This window comes from Dipodomys ordii, unplaced genomic scaffold (genome assembly GCF_000151885.1).
Source record: "Dipodomys ordii isolate 6190 unplaced genomic scaffold, Dord_2.0 Scaffold235, whole genome shotgun sequence".
In the NCBI taxonomy this organism is placed as follows: domain Eukaryota; kingdom Metazoa; phylum Chordata; class Mammalia; order Rodentia; family Heteromyidae; genus Dipodomys; species Dipodomys ordii.
Genome location: NW_012267451.1, coordinates 1,005,608 through 1,016,423, shown reverse-complemented (window position 1 = coordinate 1,016,423; position 10,816 = coordinate 1,005,608). Strand labels below are relative to the sequence as shown.

General features: G+C 37.7%; 2 pseudogenes; one reads left to right on the top strand and one right to left on the bottom strand.

The window, feature by feature from the left end:
- Window positions 1–7,899, top strand: part of LOC106000713 — an 11,684-nt pseudogene extending 3,785 nt beyond the window's left edge.
- A 1,236-nt stretch (window positions 7,900–9,135) lies between these two features.
- On the bottom strand, window positions 9,136–10,087 carry LOC106000712 (annotated as a pseudogene).
- Between the last annotated feature and the right edge of the window lie 729 nt (window positions 10,088–10,816).

Sequence of the window (10,816 nt, the reverse complement as noted above, 5' to 3'; positions counted from 1 at the left end):
CTGTGGCTCAAGTGGTAGAGCGCTAGCCTTGAGCTGAAGAGCTGAGGGACAGCGCCCAGAGTTCAGGCCCCATGACCAGACCAAAAAAAAAAAAAAAAACAAACAAAAAACAAAAAACTCATTATCCAAATAAGAAGTCTAGTGCCTAAACAGGTATATTTTGAGTCACATTAAAACAAATAAAAAGGAAAAATAATGTTTGACATGAAACACCCAACAGTTGAATCCTTTATGTCCTTTATCTCCTTAAAAGAGACCATCTAAAGACTACATAAAGTACACCAGCCACCAAGCACAAAATGTGCTGCTAAATTCCAAGTATTTCATTGTGATTGTATATCCAGACAATGGATCTTTTGCCTTAACAGGTTCTGATCCATAGAAAGAAGATTCATATTCTTTAAAAAAATATTTTGGTGCCTGTCCTATAGCTTAAACTCAGAGCCTGGGCGCTGTCCCTGAGCTTTTTTGCTCAAGGCTAGCACTTTTCCACTTGAGCCACAGCTCCACTTCCACCTTTTTAATGCTTAGTTGGAGATAAGAGTCTCATGGGACTTTCCTGCCCAGGCTGGATTTGAACCGTGATCCTTAGATCTCAGATCTTTATATCTTCAGCTTATAGGAATTAGACACCAATACTTGGAAGGATTTATATTCTTAATACAAGCATGAATGTTGAACATGAAGAAAATATATTTGACTGATTCATGGTGTCTTTTTAGTTAGATTATTTTCCCCTAAGGGAGGGAAGGCTAATTGCTTGTCTTATTTATTTTATCCATTCAAATAGAATGAACTGATAGTTACCTGGCTCAGGATTTGTGAATTAAAAAATGACCTTGAATCTTTAAGGTTAATTGGCCCACAGACCCCATATTGGATGAGTACAGAACAAGGGACTGTCACAACTCCAATGAGTTCAGTGTGTGTGTGTGTGTGTGTGTGTGTGTGATTCCAAAGCCTAAACATTCATTTGCTGCTCTGGGCTTGGTGTTTTTACACCAGCATTCTCTTCACCAGGTATCCCATCTATGGGGAGACAGACAACCTCACCTGTGTCTGGGAATTTCTCCTCCTTGGACTCTCACAGGATCCTGAACTACAATCCTTATTACTGGGCTATTCTTGAAATTTTACCTGGTCACCATGCTGAGCAACCTGCTCATCATCCTGGCTGTCAGCTCTGACCCTCACCTCCACACCCCCATGTACTTCTTCCTCTCCAATCACTCCTTGACTGACATTGGATTTAGCAAGAGTATGGTTCCCAAAATGCTGGTGAACCTCCAGACACACAGCACATCCATCAGCTACACTGGCTGCCTAACTCAGGTGTTCTTTTCTTACCTTTGTGGCTGTTTGCAATGTCTGCTTCTTGATGTGATGGCCTTTGACCACCTGGTGGCCATCTGTCACCCCCTACACTACACTACCAAATCATCATGAACCCTCATCTCTGTGGCATGTTAATTGTGGTGACATTGTTCTTCAGCCTCCTGGATGCCCAGGTGCACTGTTTGATGGTGTCCCATCTGACCTTCTGCAAGGAGGTGGAGATCCCTCATTTCTTTTGTGAGGTTTCTCAACTTTTCACGCTTGCCTGTTCTGACATCTCCATAGACTCCATATTGATCTACATGACAGGTGCTGTTTTGGGTGGCATCCCAGTGTCAGGGATCTTTTGTTCCTACACATGAATCATTTCCTCCATTATGAAAATCCCCTCAAGAGCGGGGAAGTACAAAGCTTTCTCTACCTATAGATCTCACCTGTCAGTATTTGGTTTGTTTTATGGCACTGCCACTGTTGTCTACCTCAGTTCAGCCATCTCACACTCCCCCAGAATGGTGGCTGTGGTAGCAGTGATGTACACCCTGGTTACCCCCATGCTAAACCCCTTCATCTATAGTCTGAGGAACAGGGACATCAAGAACGCCCTCTTGAGGATTCTCGAGAATGGTGTAATCTCTCTACCTCTAAGCAAAATAAAAAAATGCACAAAAATCTATGTGATTTTTTTTTATTGTTTCTCTTGTATGAGCTTCCCCCATGGTATAACCCCTGTTTTCACTGTAGTTGATGTTGGTGCCCTGCATCTTGTATATACATTTTCCCAATTTGGGGAGGGGAAAGGAAATAACAAAATGCTGAAATTAGGATACAGGCTGACCCATTGTAATAATGAGAGATAGAAGACACTATGTTGAAAATGAACTTTACAACTTGGGGGAGTGGGGAGTGGGAGAAGTTGTGGAGATGAGGAGGGAAGGAATGGTAGGAGATAAACAAAGGAGGAGATAACAATGCTCTAGAGGAAATGTACTCATTACCTTACTCATGTAATTGTAACCCCTCTGTACACTAATTTTACAATAAAAACATTAAAAATGGGCAAAAGAAATTCTGTTTATGTAACTTGAATAAAGGGATGGAGAGGGAAAATGGAGAACAAGGAGGAGACCAAGAAACATTGTACTCATAACCTGACATGGCATTGTAACCCCTTTTTACAACTACTTAATAATAATAATAATTAAAAGTAATAATAATATTAATGAGAAATTCTCTCTCATGACAGTGTATATCTGTATAGCTAAATGACCTTCTGCTTTGTGTTTATTCATTTTTTCTCTTGCTATGGCTCTCATTGATTAGAGAATGATTTGTGTGCATATATGTGTTTACAACTTATGATACTATATTCAAATTTTGGTATGTATTTTATTTCATGTCTTTTGCTATTCAGGTTCTTCTTACTTTCAAGCATTGGAAGATAATAATCCCTTTTTATTTCACCTCATTTATTGTTTCTAAAAATTTTAGGTAAACACACACTTATATGTGCATATATATATACATATATGTGTGCATATATATATATATATATACATATATGGAGGATCTCAACTTTGGGCTAAGACACTAAATATATACCAATTATAAAATTAATATAAGCAGAATCTTGATATTCTTGAGTGACTGTTGTATATTTTGTGAGTGCCAGAAGTTGCTACTTCTGTTTAGTTTGAATGAATGATTAATTCTATTGTAGAAGTTTTCTAGCTTAATTAGACTATTTGGGATTCCTAGAAAAATCTGAGAAATCAGAGCCAAGAATTTTTCCTGTTACATGTCATTTTCTACAGGTGACCAAAATGCATATGTGTTTATGTAAATATTTATAAATTATTAGTGATCCAGGTGCTGGTGCCTCAAGCCTGTAATCCTAGCCACTCATGAGCCTGAGATCTGAAGATGGTGCTTCAAAGGCAGCCCAGGCAGGAAAATCCAGGAGACTCCACTTAAACTCATCAAAAAAGCCATAAATGGCCAGGGCAGAAAAGTCAAGGACTTTAAGTGAAGAGTCTCTAATTTTAGAGGGAAATTCATTAATATTCACCTGCATCTGATGATAATCCTTTTAATTTTTTATTGTTAAACTTTTGTAACTCACTCAGTGAGAAACAGAGAAGCCACATGTTTGTCCCGACCCGCAGGACTTCAACCAGGGCAATGAACCTAAGCGAGAAGGAATGAAGGGACAAGAGACACAAAGAAGGACAGCAAGACAAGGATTCTGATCAAGCTGCCAATTTTTATTTTTCACACAAGGGTATTTATATGCTTGGAATAAGGAAGCTTTTTCATTGGCCGTAGCAGCTGTAGGATGTTTGCTTAGGGCAGTGAAAAGGTGGTTGTTAGCAGCTACTGGGGGGTGAAAAGGTGGTCATTAGTAGCTGCAGGGTGTTTACTTTAGGGCGTGGTGAAAAGGTGGGATTCTGTAAACTCAGCCTCAGGTTGTTCCAGTGAGATAGTTAAGCCTATCAAGTTTGGGAGACAGCAAGGCACCGGGATGGCTGTGAGAGGTTACTAGACTCAGCCTCCTCACTTCAAAACCATACTGGAACTGAACCCAGGTCTTTGTACTTGCTGGTCAGGCAGTTTACAGCTTATACCATACTTTCCTGCCTAATCCTTTCTTGATATTTTTGTTTTAAGATAGGGCTTTGAACTAATGAACCTCTTGTCTCTCCATCCAGAGTATAGCTGGGAGTAGGAGTCAGCCACCTAGCTCAGCTTCATCATCCATTTTCACAAACAATTGCTAATCAAATTTTAACCACATAGAAGGAAGAATCATTAGAATGCATTGTTAATTAAATGACAATTTTGAATCCAGACCCCTCACAATTCTAATTTAACCATTGTGAAACCCAGGCCTGGAATTTACATGTTTAATGAACTTTGAGAAAGGATGTGATCCTGCAGATCTGAGATAACATTTGGGAAGGACATTCTTTGAGTCTGGTAGAAGTTCCCCCTTCATTAGTTGCTTTTTCTCTGCCCTGCCCAAATTCTTTCATTTGTGGAAATCCCTACTTCAAGATGGAACTCCCTCATAAAATAAAATTTAAAAAAATTAAAAGAAAAAAATGAGACCCTACTTCTGTTGTTCTCCTACATTTTTTTTCCTCCAGAAAGCACAGGGAAATATTCTAGTTAGGGAATTCCTAACTTAAATCTCTGGGGGTTATAAAACATTTTGTCTTGAGGATACTGGAAGTTTCTTTAAGTCTTCCAGAAAACTGGGAAAGAATTGCATTATTCAATAAATTGTTCTATCATCATTCTGGTCTCTAATCAGTAATACTCCCTTAAGGTAAAAAATACAAATTAAAAAATTACTTTTGCCTCTGGGAAGATAACATTGATAAAAAGCAATTTTTAACAAGATCATTTGCCTGGAGATTCAAAATTGTTCATTATTTCTTTTTAAATTAGTCTCACAGGACTCCTTACAGTGGCCTGTGCTTGTTGGCTTTCCATTAATGATGGTTAAACTTAAAACACAGAAATTTGTTAAGGAGAATATTCTTAGGGGAGAACTCCAAAGGCATAATCCCTCTGAACTTTTAAAATACTTTTTTTTTTGGTCCAGGAGCTTGAAGTCTGGGTCTGGGCAAGCACTGTACCACTTGAGCCACAAATTCCAGGAAATGGAAACATGACTTTTTTTTTTATTATTGTTGTTGTCGGTGGTGTTTTTTTGCTTTTTGGTTTTTTATTTGTTGTTTTTGCTCTTTTGAGAGAGAAAAAAGGAAAGCACAGAAATGGAGGTAGGAAGGGTGAACAAATGCAGGCCTGGTATTCACTAGACTATAAACTACGCAACTTATGGGCACAGACAAGAGGTAGAAACTTGGAGAAAGCAAGGGAAGAGGTGACATTGCCCAGAAGAAGAGAGAAGAAGTGTTATTGTTACAAAAGAAATGTACTCATTACCTAACTTACATAACTATAACTCCTCTGTACATCATTGTTACAATAAATTTTAAACATAAAAAAGGAAATAAAAGAAATGTAACCCCTCTGTACAACACCTTAATAATAATAACAAAATTATATTTATTCTATACATCTATATGAAGAATATGTGTAGAATATATATGGAATTATATCAAAGATAAAACAATAACATATAATAAAATATAGAGAAAACAATAATAATAGCAATACATATAAAATTATATAGTCTCTATATTCTCTATATACTATATAGACCTTGCAATTTTGTTCTCTCTATATTCTCTATGTTATATAGAGAATATATATTCTTATTGTATTTGTATATTTATTTATTTTATATTTTTATTTTATATATTTTTAATTTATTATATATATCATATATATTATATAATATATACAATATATACTATATATAGAATACAATTTTATTTTTATTATTAAGGTTTTGTACATAGGGGTTACTATTTATATATATATATATATATATATAAGCTCTCTAATATAGAAAGCATATATATAAGTATATATAAATATTTTTATATATTATGTTTATAGAAACATATGTATAATATAAATATATATGCTATATATGTTTATATAATATATAAATATATAAATAAATACATAAACATATTTATATAGTCCATATTAAACTATATATTATTGTGATTGTTATTTACCTTTGTATATAATTTTACAACATAATTTGTTCTTTTCTTATGTATATATCTATATTCTACCTATATATATTATTGTTATTATTAAGGTGTTGTACAGAGTTATTACCATTTCTATATATAGTCTCTAAATATGGAGAGAATATATATAGATATGTACACATTTATACATATGTGTGAGTATATATATTTATTTTTAAAGATAGAAATTTGTCCCTGGGGGTGATTTTCTGCTACCAAATTTTCCAACCGCCTTAGTTCTGGAAGTCATATCATTTAATCATATCCAAAATTGAATGCATAGAAAAGCATGATGTCAGCCCAGTATCCGTGGCTCATGCCTATAATCCTAGGTACTCAGGAAGCTGAGATCTGAGGATCACAGTTTAAAGCCAGCCCCAACAGGAAAGTCCATGACAGTATGTTGAAAACGAACTTTACAACTTTGCAGGGATGAGGATGGGATGGGGTTGGGGGTGAGAGAGGGGAGGGAGGAGTTGGGGAGGTGGGGAGGAAAGGGATGGTATGGGAAAAATAAAGGAGGGTGTACAATGCTCGATAGGAAATGGATTCATTACCTTGCTCATATAACTGTAAGCCCTCTGTACAGTATCTTTACAATAAAAATATATATATTAAGAAAAAAAAGTCCATGAGACTCTTCTCTCCAATTATCCACCAGAAAAAACCGGAAGTGGTGCTGTGGCTCAAGTGGTAGGGTGCTCCCTTGCCTTGAGCTGAAGAGCTCAGGAGAACATCCAGGTGCAGAGTTCAAGCTCCACAAACAACATAAAGTGGAATAAAAAAGCGTGATATGCCCATTGATTTAGTTACAGAACAATTAAGTGCTTTAAAAATACAGGATTCTATACTAAGTTTGGGTATGAATAAACTCTTTGCAGTTTGAAGGGGAAATATTGCAGTAAAAGTAGAAATTCCTTGTATGAACAAAAAATATCAAGTTTAGGTCAACTCTTTTAAAACTGGGATTTATCAGGAAGGAAGTACAGGGTTATGAGGTAGGTCATTTTTATTTTTAATGAAATATATGGGAATGCATCTAATGAACTAAAAATGCTCTCCAGAGGTATCATTAATTAACAAGAGATATAGATAGTGCAGGCATAAGCCTCTATGCCTGGCCTTCTCTCCAATTTTTTTGGACATTTTCTGAGATTCCTTTAATAGTTATTTTACATTTTATCAAGCGGTATATGCTTGCATTTTTGGGGGGAGGAGGAGAATGGAACTCAGGGCCTGGGTGCTGTCCCAGAGCTTCAATTTTCTCATGGCTGGTGTTCTACCACTTAGGCTACAGCTCCACTTTTGGCTATTTTGTTGGTTCATTGGACATAAGAATCTCACAGACTTTTCTACCCAGGTTTACAGTCTTCCTATCTCAGCCTCTGAGTAGATAGGATTACAGGCATGAGCTACTGGTGCCTGGACACCTGCACTTTTAATACCCATCAGCCAATCTACAGATCAAATACCAAAGACCCATTAGGGCCAATGAGGTTCTCTGTTGTGAGAATTTTGAATGGGATTCCTGAGATATGGAGTCAGGTACATCCACAGATGACAGGTCCTAGACATGACAGATCATAGAGAGTTAGGCTTGAAGTTGATGTGAGGGCAAAGCTAAGAGTGAGAAGCAAGGGATGATCATGTCAGCAGTGAACAGAGAGGGTAATGGCTCCCAGGATGCTGTGATGGCCAGCGAGTTCAGTGGACACAATCATTTTGCCTGTGGAATCAATTAACTGGAATTTTGATTCCCAAATTTCAATCCCAGAAGATTTAGCAACACTTGATTTCATGTTTCCACTATATTCCCATCAATTTCACCCCTCTATCACTCTCCTTGTTCCCTTTCCTCTAGGGATTAGTGCCTCCTCTACATTTCCTCTTCTAGTTTCATGGCTCTTCCTTTTGCAGTGTTTTTTTTGTCCAATTGAGTTTTGATAAAGATGCCAAAAAAATAGCACAATTAAGATGTAACTGTTTCAGAAAATAGCACTGTAAAAATACTTATCTACATCTGAAGAATGGAACTAGATCTTTATTTCACACCATACACATACATCAGCTCAAAGTTGACCTTTAAAAACTTAAATGTAAGTTCTGACTTAGTAAAATAGTAGAAGGAAGCCAGGCACATGGCTCATGGCTGTAATCCTGACTACTCAGGAGGCTGAGATTTGAGGATCATGGTTCAAAGCCAACTGGGACAGGAACATCTGTGAGACTGTTATCTTCAATAAATTACCCAAAAAAAGCCAGAAATGGAGCTGTGGCTCAAGTAGTAGAGCACTACCTTGAAACAAAAGAAGCTCAAGACATACGCACACACACACACACACACACACACACACACACACACAGAGAGAGAGAGAGAGAGAGAGAGAGAGAGAGAGAGAAACAGGAGAAAACATCATGATATTCATTTGAGATATGATTTTATTGGCCAAAAAAACATGTACAGAAAGAAGGCACAAGTAGAGATAGGTGATTGTTTTGAGTAATAAAAGGCTTCCATACAACAGAATAAGCAATATACCAGAGTAATATACATAGGATGATTGGTGTGTATCTAGAATATATGGAAGCTGAAAAACTCAGTAAGTAAACAAATAAATTGCATAAAAGGATGATGAGACATTTCTCCACTGGTGCCTCACATCTGTCAAACTAGCTAATTGGTGGGGTTGAGATCTGAAAATCATGGTTCAAATCCAGCTCAAGCAGGAATGCCTGTGAGACTCTTATCTCCAGTGAATCACCAAAAGCTGGAACTGGAGCTGTGGCTCCAGTGTTAGAGCTTTGAGCAAAAAGAACTCAGGGACATCACTGAAGCCCTGAATTAAAGCTCAAGGATGGCACATACACAAAAAGATAATTTAAAAAGTTTTTAAAAATACCTCACTGCCCATAAAACATCCAGTGCTATGGACAGGAAAGAAAAATAGAGAAAGAAGGAGAGAGGAAGAGAGACAAGAGAAACAGAATTACATATATAAACAAATTCAAAGGTGTTTTTAGAGTAGGAAAAAATGCAGAAGTATGCCCTTGTTGGCACAAAAGAGAGAACTTAGAGTAATTTTCAAATGTGAATTGACGGTCCAATTTCCACTGAATTCTGATCAGGAGTCTAGAAAGGACAAGAAACAGATCTGCTGAGGAGTCTCTTCAGGGCCCCTTTCACATCCTTGTTCCTCAGGCTGTATATGAATGGGTTCAGCATGGGAGTGACCACCATGTACATTACAAGACCACATATCTTTGTTGAGATGAATGAGGCACAGCAGAACTGAGGTACACCCCAAACCCTGTCCTGTAGAACAAGGAGACCACACAGAGGTGAGAGCCACGGTGGAGAAGGCTTTGTGCTTGCTAGCAGCAAAGGACATCTTCATTACAGAGGAGAGAATCTGACAGTAAGAGAAGATAATCCCAATGACAAAAGGCCCTCTGACTAAAGCAGCTGTCAGATACATACAGATGGTGTCAATGAGGTTAGCAGAGCTGGCCAACTTGAAAACTTGAGCTAATTCACAGAAGAAATGGGGTATCATGGTGACTATGGAGAAGGTCAGTCGATTCATCAGTAGGACATGGAACATGGCAACACATAACATGATGATCAAAGACATGAGGACCAGGAGGCCATAGAAGTGAGGGTTCATGATGACCTGGTAGTTTAACGGGTGACAGATGGCCATAAAAAGGCCAAAGGCCATCACTGCTAATAGGAAATTATCCATCCCACCAAAAATCATATAGAAATACATCTGAGTAAGGCAACCTGAGTAGGGGATGTCTTTTTTCTGTGTCTGGATATTCACCAGCAACTTGGGGATAGTGGTAGAGGTGAATCCAATGTCAGCTAAGGAGAGGATGGAGAGGAAGAAGTACATAGGGGTGTGGAGGTGTGGTTCAGAACTGATGGCCAGGATGATGAGCAGATTTCCAAGCACAGTAACCAGGTACATGGACAGGAACAGTCCAAAGAGCACCGGCTGTAGTTTAGGGTCATTTGAAAAGCCCAGAAACAGGAATTGTACTACTGATGTGTGGTTTTCTTCTTCCATGGCACTGGCTTTTCTCCTTCAGAGACAAACAAACATTGTGACTCAATCTCCTGCTACTCAGACAAAAATTTCACATTCTTACCCCTGGGTTAGTATGTGTGTGCGTGCGTTGCTTCTGGGGCTTGACCTCAGAGACTGGGTACTGATCCTGAAATTTTTTTTTGGCTCTTTTGGTGGTTACTTGGAGATGAGAGTCTAACAGACTTCCTGTCCAGGTGGGCTTTGGATTGCCCTCCTCAGATATCAGCCTCTTGAGTATATAGTATTACAGGCCTGGGTCCTTTGTGACATGTATAAAATGTTGTTTTTTAACTGTGTCATCTTATACTAGCACTTATCCAAGATAGAACTCTCCTCATTCAAACAACTTTCAAACTGTACCATTTCTCATCAGATGATTTTTTTCAGGAAAATGTCATCCTGGTGAATTTCTACTAATAGGATCTAAAATAATAACAAGCACACTGATAAGAGAACCAATTCCCAAACATTCCTAAAAGCAATCACAAAGAATATATGTGAGACTTATGCTCATTTGTCAGTGTTCTTCAGTGTCTATGAACTGAGTTAAATCAGCAGGGTTTGTGGACAAAGATGATATGTTTGATAGAATCAATTTAAGCATCAAAGGCTTACCTGATGAGTTAGCTCATTCCTATTATCTCTGATATTCAGGAGACAGAAGTAGGGAAAGTTGAAGTTCTAGGCCAGCCTGGGAATAAGTAAATAAATAAATACACA